The 12,264-nt window shown below is 44.3% G+C and overlaps 1 protein-coding gene across 7 annotated transcripts in view; it reads right to left on the bottom strand.

Moving 5' to 3' along the window:
* PAQR8 (progestin and adipoQ receptor family member 8) overlaps positions 1-8,787 on the bottom strand; it is a 36,007-nt gene extending 27,220 nt beyond the window's left edge. For 4 of the 7 annotated variants that reach the window (XM_082638034.1, XM_082638030.1, XM_082638033.1 and 1 more), the window contains exons 1-2: positions 8,128-8,787; positions 5,817-6,035 (exon numbers count right to left, since the gene is read on the bottom strand). The gene's annotated coding sequence lies outside the window, so the exon portion shown is untranslated. Of the gene's footprint in view, positions 1-5,199; positions 5,315-5,816; positions 6,036-8,127 lie in introns of all 7 variants that reach the window. The other 3 variants (XM_082638032.1, XM_082638035.1, XM_082638031.1) reach the window with 3 other exon arrangements.
* Positions 8,788-12,264: the final 3,477 nt, after the last annotated feature.

The following is a 12,264-nucleotide window of genomic DNA, read 5'->3' as shown; positions in this document are numbered from 1 at the left end:
CAACAAAAACCTCTTAAATCAATAACCCTAGCTCTGATCTCCTTTAGGTTCTTACAGTCCTAGGAACCAGCTCAGCCTGGAAAAGGGGGAGAGCTCGGTTCTTCTCTGGGTGTGTTCGTCTCGAAATCTTGAAGTCTCCCATTACCTCTATCATAGACTAACATTTATTATAATTATTATTAATTCACTCATTCAACAAGCCCTGCTCTGCTACAGTATGGAGTCTTCGTCATATAAGACAACAGGGTCAGTTTATTAGCAATCTAGATGGCTTGGAGCTTGTACCCTTCCAGCCACGCTGAGGACGAAAGACTTCCCCCTAAGCCCCAGGCTTAACTCAACCTGATCGTCCAACCCAGGTGACTTCCAGCAGAGGGCGGTTCCCCACCTTTGGGAAAGTGGGGTTCTGAATGTCCTGTGGGATAACATGAGGTCTTTTTTTCCTTTTTTAATTAATTAATTTATTTTTAAGCTTCTTTATTGGAGTATAATTGCTTTACAATGGTGTGTTAGCTTCTGCTTTATAACAAAGTGAATCAGCTATACATATACATATATCCCCATAACATGAGGTCTTATTCTTCCACTCTAAGCTCCTGAGTACAGCCAACCAGCACCTTCTACTTACACATGGCCTGAGCTTCACTTCAGCTCTGTGTACAGGTATGAAAAAGCCTTGAGGAATCCTTTCCCCACCTACCTCTGAAGCAAAACATCCTCCCTACAACTCAACTCCAAACTGTCACCTCTGTAGGGGCAGGGGCTGCATTTGGGTTCAACATTCCATCTTTACCCCGTGTTCAGCAAAGACCCTGGCCCTGATAAGCCCTTAATACTGATGAATGAATGAACAAACAAACGAATGAACGAACAAGATATCCTTTGCGTCTCAGACCACTTCCCAGAAGTCCATCAAATCTCACTCCACAGGGTCACTGTTCAGGTTCCTTCTCAGCCAGGACTACCCAGGCCACACATAAGGTTGGCACTCCTAACCCCCAGGTTGCTCAAGGGTCAACTGTACATTTCCTGACATCAGTAGATGTTCAGTCAGTAGTTATTATTTTGATGTATTATTTGAAGTTGCATCAAGTTCATGCTCCATCTACATCAGAAGAGACAGAAAGGTATGGTGGATGGAGCCCTGTAGCAGTAATTGGAAGCTACTCAACCTGGGTTTGAGTCCCTGTTTTTGCCCTTTTCTCATTGTGACTTTGACAAATTCCTTACCATCTCCAGCCCCAAGTTTCCTTCATCTGTAAAAAAAAAAAAAATGAATATGATATCTGCCTTCCATGCCTCACAGGGTGGTTGCAAAAGTTGTATTTGACAAGGTATATAAAAGCACTTTGAAAACTGTCCAGCAGGACTTCCCCAGTGGCGCAGTGGTTGAGAATCCATTTGCCAATGCAGCGGTCACGGGTTAGAGCCCTGGTCTGGGAAGATCCCATATGCCGCGGAGCAACTAAGCCCGTGTGCCACAACTACTGAGCCTGCGCTCTAAAGCCTGCGAGCCACGACTACTGAGCCCACACGCCTAGAGCTGGTGCTCCAAAACAAGAGAAGCCACGGCAATAAGAAGCTTGCACACTGCAACGAAGAGTAGCCCCTGCTCGCTGAAACTAAAGAAAGCCCGCGCGCAGCAACAAAGACCCAACACAGCCAAAGATAAATAAATAAATAAATTTATAAAAAAAGAAAAATGAAACCTGACTTGGTTCTGTACACAATGGGTTCAAAAGCCAAAGCTGTCTATTTAAAGCATAGTCCCTGGATTTACCAACGAGACATAAAACTAAGAGTTACCATTTACGGGGCACCTCTGTGAGCTAAGTACTTTATACACACTATCTCACCTAATTCCACAATAGCACTTCAGACTTGCATTTTATAGACACTCAGGTTAAGGAACTCACCCAGGGTTGTTCCAGGATGCTAACACAGGTTGGTCCCCACTCCAGGTCCCTTGCTCTAGTCCAGGGTCTCTCAGCACTACTGACATTTGGGGCTGGAAAATTCTTTGTTGTAAGGGGATGTCCTGTGCATTATACTATACCTAGCAGAATCTCTGGCCTCTACCCATTAGATGCCAGTAACATCTCTCCTCTTCCCAGCTGTGAAAATCAAAAACATCTACAGACATTGCCAAATGTCCTGGTGGGTTGGGGGGCGGGGGGATGCAAAAACACAGCCCCTGCTCTTTATTAAGAACCACTGCTCTAGTCTAAACCATGCTGCTGTATTGTTTTCTGGGTGTAAACCACCATTCAGAAGACAGATAGAACAAGGGCCAAATACCGCTATGGAGGTGATAATCAGAACACTCTGGGAAAGTATGGAACAACAATAATAGCCCCCAATACTATGGTTATACAGTGATCCCTCAGTATCTGTGGGGGATTGGTTCCAGGACCCTCCTCAGATACCAAAATCTGTGGATGCTCAAGTCCATTATATACAATGGCATAGTATTTGCATGTAACCAACTTACATTCTCCCATATACTTTAAAGCATCTCTAGATTACTTATAACACCTAATACAATGTAAATGTTATGAAAATAATTGTAAATACAATGTAGATGCTATGTAAAGTAAATGCTATGTAAGTAGTTGCCTGCGCATGGCAAATTCAAGTTTTGTTTTTTGGAATTTTCTGGAATTTTTTCCTAAATATTCTCTGATGTTTATTTCAAATCACAGTTTAAGGCAAGACAAGAAAATTTTAAACATGAAATTTTTCTCTGTCCTTTGGCCTCCTCTCTCCCCTTTACCGTGCATTGTGCATCTGCATTATGCATTAACCAGACTCCCCAGTGGCAGAAACACCTGTTCAAACATAAAGATCAATTGTTCTTCTGACTGCCACATAACTCTTTAGAAGATAACATTCCTTTGTCAATCCTTAAGGGGTCATAATAACACACCCTCACCTTATACTTGCAGACATCCTTAGTGAGCTTTATGTACAATACCAATATATCATTTCCCTTAAAGATAGCGATTAATGCAGAACAGACTGATGAGATGACCTGGGGAGATACTGGGCCACACCTAATGAAAGCTCTTCACTTAAATACTTGCTTATGACCTCATTAATGCTTCTAGCTATATTACTTGTATTCTGCCTATTGTACAGGATTATTTTCTTGCATGACCAAATGTGTGCCTGAGCCTCCAATAAAATTAATGATGATTAGTCGACTTGAAACGACTGATCAAAGATATAGTTCTACAAAATCAATGATTATAATAGTGTAACTCTAGATGTGGGAAGAAGCAACAAGATGGAACCATTTCCTGGACCATAACGGAATATAAGACAGGTGATCCAGAGGCTTTTGGCTACTGGTAACAGGGCCTAGTCCAGTAATAGCACATTGAGTGGCTTATCAACCAAATCCTCGCCTGAACTGGGAATGAGCATCCCTAGCGCTGTGGGACAAAATGGTCACGAAATGCCTCTCAAACCTTGACTGAAACTAAGACTAAAAGGGAAGGGATTGTAAGATGAAAAATGTTGCCACCATCCATTTCTACAAGGATCAAGTCACTGGCCACTGCGGTCGCTGACCTACGTAGTACCCCCTGAGAGGGATTCAGGGCGAAGATCAGGATGAGGCATTTTGTGCTGCGGGAAAACTGACAGAACTGGCCCTCAGGTAGTTAGATATTTTCAGGAGAAAATTTTATGAATCTAGTTTTTTGCATCTCCCCATACTTAGAGGAGCACTAAAACCATTAACTGAGGTACCTGTTCCTCGCAAATAGCAGTCACCTCTACCAAGATGCGTGCTTGGTTGCACGTACTCCCTTCTCCAAAATCACACCTGTACTGGCCTCCCCCTTTACCTCTTCAGAACAGTCCTCAGAGCTCTCTGAGAGACTGTCCCCTGGGTTATAATCCTCAGGTTGGCTCAAATAAAATTTTCCATTTCTTTCTCGGATTGACTATGGATTAATTTTTTTTAACATCTTTATTGGAGTATAATTGCTTTACAATGGTGTGTTAGTTTCTGCTTTATAACAAAGTGAATCAGCTTACATATACATATATCCCCTACTATGGATTAATTTTTTTGTTGACATTTCCATCCACAGTTGGTTGAATCTGAGGATGCAGAGTGCCCCCCCCACTCCAGCCCCCACAGGGAAGGCAGACTGTGCATCACTTTACAATTCACTAAATATTTTTAGAGCTCTTATCTCCTTCTATGGCATCTGAGTGCATAGCAGGATCTAATCCACGTCAAAAAATATGAACACTATTGAGAGATCTATATATTTAACCTTCTCCAAGTAATTGAGGGAAAAGAACATGCAGTGAAATCCATATTAATCCTTAGCCCTATAAGCCATTAGGAGAAAAAAAACTCTTGCTAATGCATTGTCCTAAGAGAGCACATTATGTGAACTTCTGGAGGAAGAAATCTGTTTCTTATACCTGTCCCCTGAGCAAACTTCGCTGAAATGCAGAGAACTCTCACTAAAAGTCAAACATTTCATGAAACCTCTTATTTCATAGTAACCCCGAACCATTTGATTAAAAATTATGATAAAATTTGTTTGCAAATATTTTTAATAAAATTCATAAATCTGCAAAAAATTTAAGTCGATATTTATGGAAGAGCTGAGAACATAGTGCCAGGTTCTTCCTTCCTATCATTTAAGAAAAGCAGAACAAAACTCCAGTTTAACTGAAACAAATGTTCCCCAGAATCACCCCTTTCAATATATGCCAAGAAAACTACAGCTATGTCGTTAGAATAATATTTTATTGGATCAAGGGAAAAAATTATAGGAGAAGCTTTTAAACAATTTTCCTTCAGCTTTTGACCAAACTCTTATACCTAACACACAATCAAAACAGGACTGTTCATTTTTTAAGATATCAGAATTCAAAATAAAGTAGCTAGCTCTGGTTGCAGTAACGGTGACTCTTTAAAAATTCCTGAGAGGCTAGGAGAGTAAAAACCAGGTGTTCTCACTGACATGTTCATTTGCAAAGCCCAGCCAAAGGGAATGTCATTACTTGGAAATGATAAATTTCTACATGGCTTAAAAGGAATTTTAATACAAAACTATCAATAAGCACTATTAATAACACAAAGAGCAAGACTTTTATGTATGAGGCACTGATCTCAGGCTTCTATATGCATAATCTTATTTCATTTTCATCACAGTCCCACGAGGTACCTACTCATTATATCTTCATGTTAGGGTAGAAAAACTGAGGCCAAAAGAGATGAATAACTTGTCCAAGATCACAGCTAAATCAAGATTCAAGCCATGGCTATATGAAGCTTTGGGTTAACCTGAAAAAAAATTGGGAATTTATAGAACCAATGGCAGAAAAAGGATATGTTAATTTTTCACGCTGTGTGCTATGGAATCCCAAAACTGAAATGGATTTTCAGAAATCATTCTCTTCCGCTTGGTTCTATATAGATTCTTTCACATAAAAACTCAGATACCAGTCATTAATGACCCATGGGGTAAGTGACTTTCTGACCACATTTTTTTCTGAAAAAACAAGTCTTTTGTTCATCTTGCTTTCTGTAAAAATGCAAAGGGATGGAAACTGCCTGGTAAAGAGTACATGGAAGGGGAAAAGAAAGGCTTATTTTCTCCAGCCCAATAAGCCATAATGTATAGCAAGGTACTACAGGGCCAGTTTTTTACACACATACCAGAGCACAAACATACAAATGAAGGTTGCATTTCAAAGCAACTACTTTACAATCCTAAACACATACATATACTCTTTACCAGATGACCCCTGTAGACCTGCTAGTCCTTCAAGAAGACTTTCATTACCTTAATGGACATACTTCCTATTACAACCTCGATTCTCCACCACAGCTGGCTCCACACAGTGTTTGGCTGTTTCCCAGCTTCAGAAGGTTTGCCATCACAGAGGCAATTCAGTCAACGTGTTGCCAGCTCTGAAGGCAACTCCCAAGCAGGAGCTCCAAAATTATTCTCAGCAATGACAGCAGCAGTAGAATTAGTCCACAGCTGGCCAAGCCGAGGCTTCTGAAGGGGAGAAACGTGCATTTATTTGAATGTATAAATACTGGCGTATTTACCCTAACATTTGGATAAAGAATTGGAAGAATCAGCTAGCTCTACATCCAAGTGGACAAATACACTAACGCAATAATAATAATGCAGATTTTGGTTCAAGGTTCTGACCACCCCTTGGTGAAAAAAAAAGAAAAGCTTGTCCTGAAATGATACCTGTGAAATGAATAGATCACTCTTCCATTAACTTGCATAATTACTGAAGAGCTTTCCTTTTCATGAAGGGGAAAAAAAAAAAAAAGGCCCAACATATGCTAGTTGCCAAAAATCTTTGGTCCTCCCAGGAAGGACCAAATCTCAGTGTGCATCAGAAGATGGACCTATATCTACAGCAGAAAAGAAAGAGAGTGGAAGGCATCTCTCACCCACTGCCCCTTAAAGCCCAGGAACCTTCTAAGGGAGAAATCCACTTAACAGGATTCCCAGGGCCCTGGGTCTTCCAGAATTAGCTGTTATATCAAATAATTAAACTAATTACAACACATAATTAACCATACAGGATATGTTAATATAAGATGTCATTATTATTTAACTAATTAAAGGGAGCCAGGCACCCAAGACAAACAACAGAAAAAAACAAACCAGACAGGGTACGGGTCGTTTGTTTATCTTCAGAAAGACTTTAGAATGCCCACCCACCGAGGTCCTAAGCCGCCTAGTGCCCTGCCGGGTGACTTGTTCAAGGGTGTAGCAGCTCAGGGGTGGGTATAGGCTGTGCACATCCTAAGAGGGCAGTCAAGGGCAGTCCACCTTCCGTGCAGGTAACTCCTATTAACGCCAGTAAAGGGAGCCCTCGCCAAAAGAAACAATCCAAAACTGTACAACACTCCTCGTGTTTACTCGGCTGAGGAATGCAATGCATTTGTGGGCGGTTCGGGTGTGCATGTGTGCATGAGAGCGCCTTCCTGATTTTCTTCCAGTTTTTACTCAGAATCAGCCTCTCAAAAGTACAGGAGAGGGGGCAGCAAGTAGCACATGTGCATCTAAAAATTACACACACACACGTAGAGCTTACCTGTACATTTGAAAACTCACTCCAGAACTATTCTTTTAAGCCAAGACTCTTCTCATCGGATCCCGGGGCAAAATCACTTCTAACCCAGCTCAGAAATACGAGATACAACCAAAAGCCCGCCCGGCCCACGGGTCTCCCTTTTGTGAGTCTGTGCCTGAGGGCCCCCAGACGCACAGGGCGCTGCGGTGCCCGCGTGGGGTCAGCGAGGTTCGCCCCTCCCCGGTCCCCCCGCCCAAGGTTCCAACACTCCCCGAGCTCGCTTGGTGCGGGGTCCCAACCTGCGCCCGTCTGGGGTGGCCCGTCTTGCTCTCTCGAGTGGGTGCCCTCTCGAGATTGCCATGACCCCATTCCACCGAGGGGGTTGCGTCGCCTAGGCCGAGATGTTCCCTGAGTCCCTGACGCACCCCTCAGCCCGCCACCTCGGACCCCCGCCGCGGCGTTCCGGCCCTCCAACCCCCTATCCTCCAGAACAGAACCCCAGGCTCCCCGCACGACTCCGCTTCCCGCGCCCGCCCTCTCGGAGAAGCCCCCTCCATCTTTCCCCGGAGAAGCCACTCGCCTCGCCCCACCCTGCGCTTTCCGGGGCTCCCCTCCCTCGGGCTCCCCTCCCGCCCCGCCCGCCTCGGGCTTCCTCTCTCCGCACTCCCTTCCCGGGTTCTGCTCCCCTCCGCCCGGAGGAGGGCGCCCCAAGAATGCCGACAGGGCACCCCTCATTCCGCAACCCTCCGGACCTCTCCAACGTCAGGATCCTGACCGCTCAGTCCTCCAGGCTCGGGCTTCGGGACGCCCCAACTTCGCCCTCCTGAACCGCCGCCTCGCCCTCAGGGCTCCCGGACTCCCCAACCCCGGAGCACTGACTCCCCGCCCCCGGGCTCGGGTTTCTCCACATCGCGACGCTCCTCCGGGCTGGGGTCTGGGGCTCCCCAACGTCGCGAGCCTGACATCCCCGAGCTTGCGCCCGGGGTCTCCTCACAGCCCGGTCCTGACGCGCCTCCCGCCCCGCTCCGCGCCGCCCGCCCCGGGACTCACCGGCAGCGGCGGCCGAGCCCGTGCACGCAGCCCAGCCCGCACTCCCGGCCCCGGGTCCCGGCTCCCAGCTTCCTGCAGGCTGCAGAGACTGAGGCCGGCGCTTCTCAGTGGAGCAGCAGGGAAGAGGGGACCGCGGGGGGCGGGCTCCGCCCGGCTCCGCCCCTTCCCGACCCGGGGGCGGGATGCGCAGACCCGCGCGCCCACAGCCGCCGCGGGTAACGCCGGCGAGGAAGTTGACTTACGCCTCTTCCTTCCAGCCCGGTGTTAGGTCCGCACAGCCCCCTTTCGGCGGCTAAAGGCCCAAGGGGACGGGAGAAAAAGAGACTAGTCTACCGCTGTCCTGTTCTTTCCAAGACCTACCCCAGGGAGGCACTGCCGAAGTCTTTCGGGAGGGGGAACAAACAACAAACTTCATCTTTTATCTTAAGAATTCAATCTACTCTCACCACCCGAATCTGCACATTAAGCGTCATTCTGCCTATGAAATCATGTTTTGACACACCCAGGAGGGCTATTGCAGACACACTTTCACACCCCCGAAGGACTTATGCACCACGGGAACGCACCTCTGATACTGACATGCTAGCGCCCACTTCTATACTCCTGTCTCTTCTAGCGGGTACCGATAGCAGTGACCTACTTATACAAGGGGGGCGGGGTGGTCAGGAGAGGAAATTCCACATTTGGTCCCAGACTTGCCCTCCCCACCCACAATGCTGTCCATAAGAAAAATACACTTAAGATATAGGAGCATCGGTACTTCCCTGGCGGTCCAGGAGTTAAGTCTCCGCACTTCCACTGCAGGGCGCTCGGAATTAAGATCCCGCATGCTGCGCCACGTCAATTAACAAATCAAATTGGCTTTTCTGTTAAAAAAGCAGTCTTCATTATCTGGAAAAAAAGAGAGGCCCATCAGATCCTGGGAGGATGGTCCACACCAGCGCTATTCTAGGAGATTCATTTAATTCATTTCATGACTCTGCTGAGACAGGCAGGCCCAATTCTTGTCTGTTGAAACCTGGCACTTTTCCATTATATACTGTATGAAATCACTTATATGTGGAATCTAAAAAATAATACAAACAAATGTATAAGTAAAACAGAAACAGATTCACAGGTATAGAAAATAAACTTGTTACTGAAGAGGAGGGGCAAGATAGGCCTATGGGATTAAGAGATTCAAACTACTGTGTATAAAATAGATAAGCAACGAGCATATACTGTATAGCACAAGGAATTATAGCCATTATCTTGTAATAACTTAGAATATATTCTTCAAAAATACTGAATCACTATGCTGTACACCTGAAACTAATGTAATATTGTAAATCAACTATACTTCAATTTAAAAAATTGAGATCGGGCTTCCCAGGTGGCTCAGCGGTTAAGAATCCGCCTGCCAATGCAGGGGACACGGGTTCGGAGCCCTGGTCTGGGAAGATCCCACATGCCACGGAGCAACTAAGCCTATGTGCCACAACTACTGAGGCCACGTGCCACAACTACTGAAGCCCACCCACCTAGAGCCCGTGCTCCACAACAAGAGAAGCCACTGCATTGAGAAGCTCGCGCACCGCAAGGAAGAGTAGCCACCACTCGCCACAGCTAGAGAAAGCCTGCGCGCAGCAACGAAGACCCAACACAGCCAAAAATAAATAAATAAATAAATAAATATTTTAAAAAGGTAACTATCCTTTAAAAAAATAAAAAACTGAAATCAAACCAAAAAGTAACAATAAAAATAAAATTTGCTTTGCTAAATACACATAACAAAATTTAAGACATTTTAATTGTGGTAAAATATGCATAATATAAAATTAACCACCTTAACCATTTTAAAAAATATACAGTTCAGTAGTGTTAAGTACTTTCATATCCTTCATGCCTTTTAAAACTACTTGGATCTCATACTGGCCCCTTTCATTTCCTACTCTGAGATGGTGGCCCACTTTGGTAACTCTGGAAAAAAGAGTGACCTTATTATTATTTTTGAGTCATTATAAGAGGCTCTTGGATCTTTCATAAAAGAGATGACATAAAATTCATATTTTAAGCCAAGAAAACTTTAAGCATAAACCTTCTTCTCTGTCCTTTGGCCTCCTCCCTCCCCTCTACCGTTCATTGTGCATCTGCATTCTGCATTAGCTAGACTCCCCAATGGCAGAAATACCTGCTCAACCATAAATGTCAGTTATTCTTTGGATGCCAGCCACGTAACTCCTTAGAAGATAACATTCCTTTGTCAATCCTTAAGGGGTCACAGTGACCCACCACTCACCTTGTACCTGCAGACGTCTTTAGTGAACTTTACATACAATAACAATATGTCACTTCCCTTAAAGACAGCTATTGATGCAGAGCAGACTGGCAGACTGGTCAGATGACCTAGGGAGATACTGAGCCACACCTAATGGAAGCTCTTCACTTAAATACTTATGACCTTGTGAATGCTACTAGCTATATTACTTGTATTCTGCCTATTGTACAGGATTATTGTTTCTTGCATTATCAAATGTGTGACTGAGCCTCCAATAAAATAAATAATGATTAGTTGACTTGAAACTACTGACCAAAGATATAGTTCTACAAAATCAATGATTATAATAGTGTAACTCTAGATGTGGGAAGAAGCAACAAGAGGGAACCATTTCCTGGACCATAACGGAATATAAGACAGGTGATCCAGAGGCTTTTGGCTACTGGTAACAGGGCCTAGCCCAGTAATAGCACATTGAGTGGTATATCAATCAAATCCTCGCCTGACCTGGGAATGAGCATCCCTAGCGCCGTGGGACAAAGTGGTCACGAAATGCCTCCTAAACCTTGGTCAAAATTAAGACTAAAAGGGAAGGGAGTGTAAGATGAAGAATGTTGCCCACCACCCATTTCTACAAGGAACAAGTCATTGGCCACTGCAGTCGTTGACCTATGCAGAACACCCTGAAAGGAATTCAGGGCGAAGATCAGGATGAGGCATTTTGTGCTGCGGGAAAACTGACAGAACTGGCCCTCAGGTAGTTAGATATTTTCAGGAGAAAATTTTATGAATCTAGTTTTTTGCATCTTCCCATACTTAGAGGAGCACTAAAACCATTAACTAAGGTACCTGTTCCTCGCAAATAGCAGTCACCTCTACCAAGATGCGTGCTTGATTGCACGTACTCCCTCCTCCAAAATCACATCTTTACTGGCCTCCCCCTTTACCTCTTCAGAACAGTCCTCAGAGCTCTCTGAGAGACTGTCCCCTGGGTTATAATCCTCAGGTTGGCTCAAATAAAATTTTCCATTTCTTTTTTAGATTAATTATTGATTAATTTTTTTTTATCCACAAAAGACAGAATAGCCTCTAGTATATAGAAATTCATAGCTAATGTCCCTCTATGCAACACTCTCATATGGCAACAAAGTTTTGACCTGTGGTTTTTCAAAAGCTGGAAAGAGGCCAGATCTTGGATTGCAGTGTTTCCTCTAAAAGAAGAATGCTAAACTCTTGCTGCAATCCACATTCTATCAGACACAGTGCCCTTTCAGACTGCTCTTGAAAGCCACAGAACAGGCATATGCAACATGATTAAAAAATAGATATGCAAGACTAAGGGGCTATTTTTGTCCCAAGCTCTAAGGAATTAACTTGGTCCATTTTATATTGTGTACATACCACACTGACGGTGTTTTTCTGTCATTTCTACTGTGTGTTTATATAGAATTGCTTCTCCAAGAAGTCCAAAGTGCAAGTGATGACATCATATCCCTAAACTTCATAATTTTATGTAAAGTAGGAAAGGCGTAAGAAATGTTAGCTTTACTGTAACATGGAGACATGGAAGTGTGATGTAGTTAAGCCATCTGCCTGGAATGTCTGGTATACTCGTTTATACTGGTCTATCCTAAAAGAAGACCAACTACAAGACCTACCTGTGAAAACTTACACAAGAAACAGAGCTGTTTAAAAGCCCTAGTTATTATTGTTTTCTTTTCACATCTAACAAAAGACTGAGGGCCATTGGCTTCTTTGCGATGTTGGCAGAGAAAAAGAGAGGCACTTTGCGATGAGGTTAGAAGTGTGGTCTTGGAAGTGAGACCATTCGGAGTCTGAGACCCAGCCCCACCACTTAGAGCCTTTGGTAAATTACTTAA

The sequence above is a fragment of the Mesoplodon mirus genome (assembly GCF_964341445.2).
Source record: "Mesoplodon mirus genome assembly, chromosome: 12".
Classification (NCBI taxonomy): domain Eukaryota; kingdom Metazoa; phylum Chordata; class Mammalia; order Artiodactyla; family Ziphiidae; genus Mesoplodon; species Mesoplodon mirus.
This window is presented reverse-complemented; position numbering and strand designations above follow the sequence as displayed.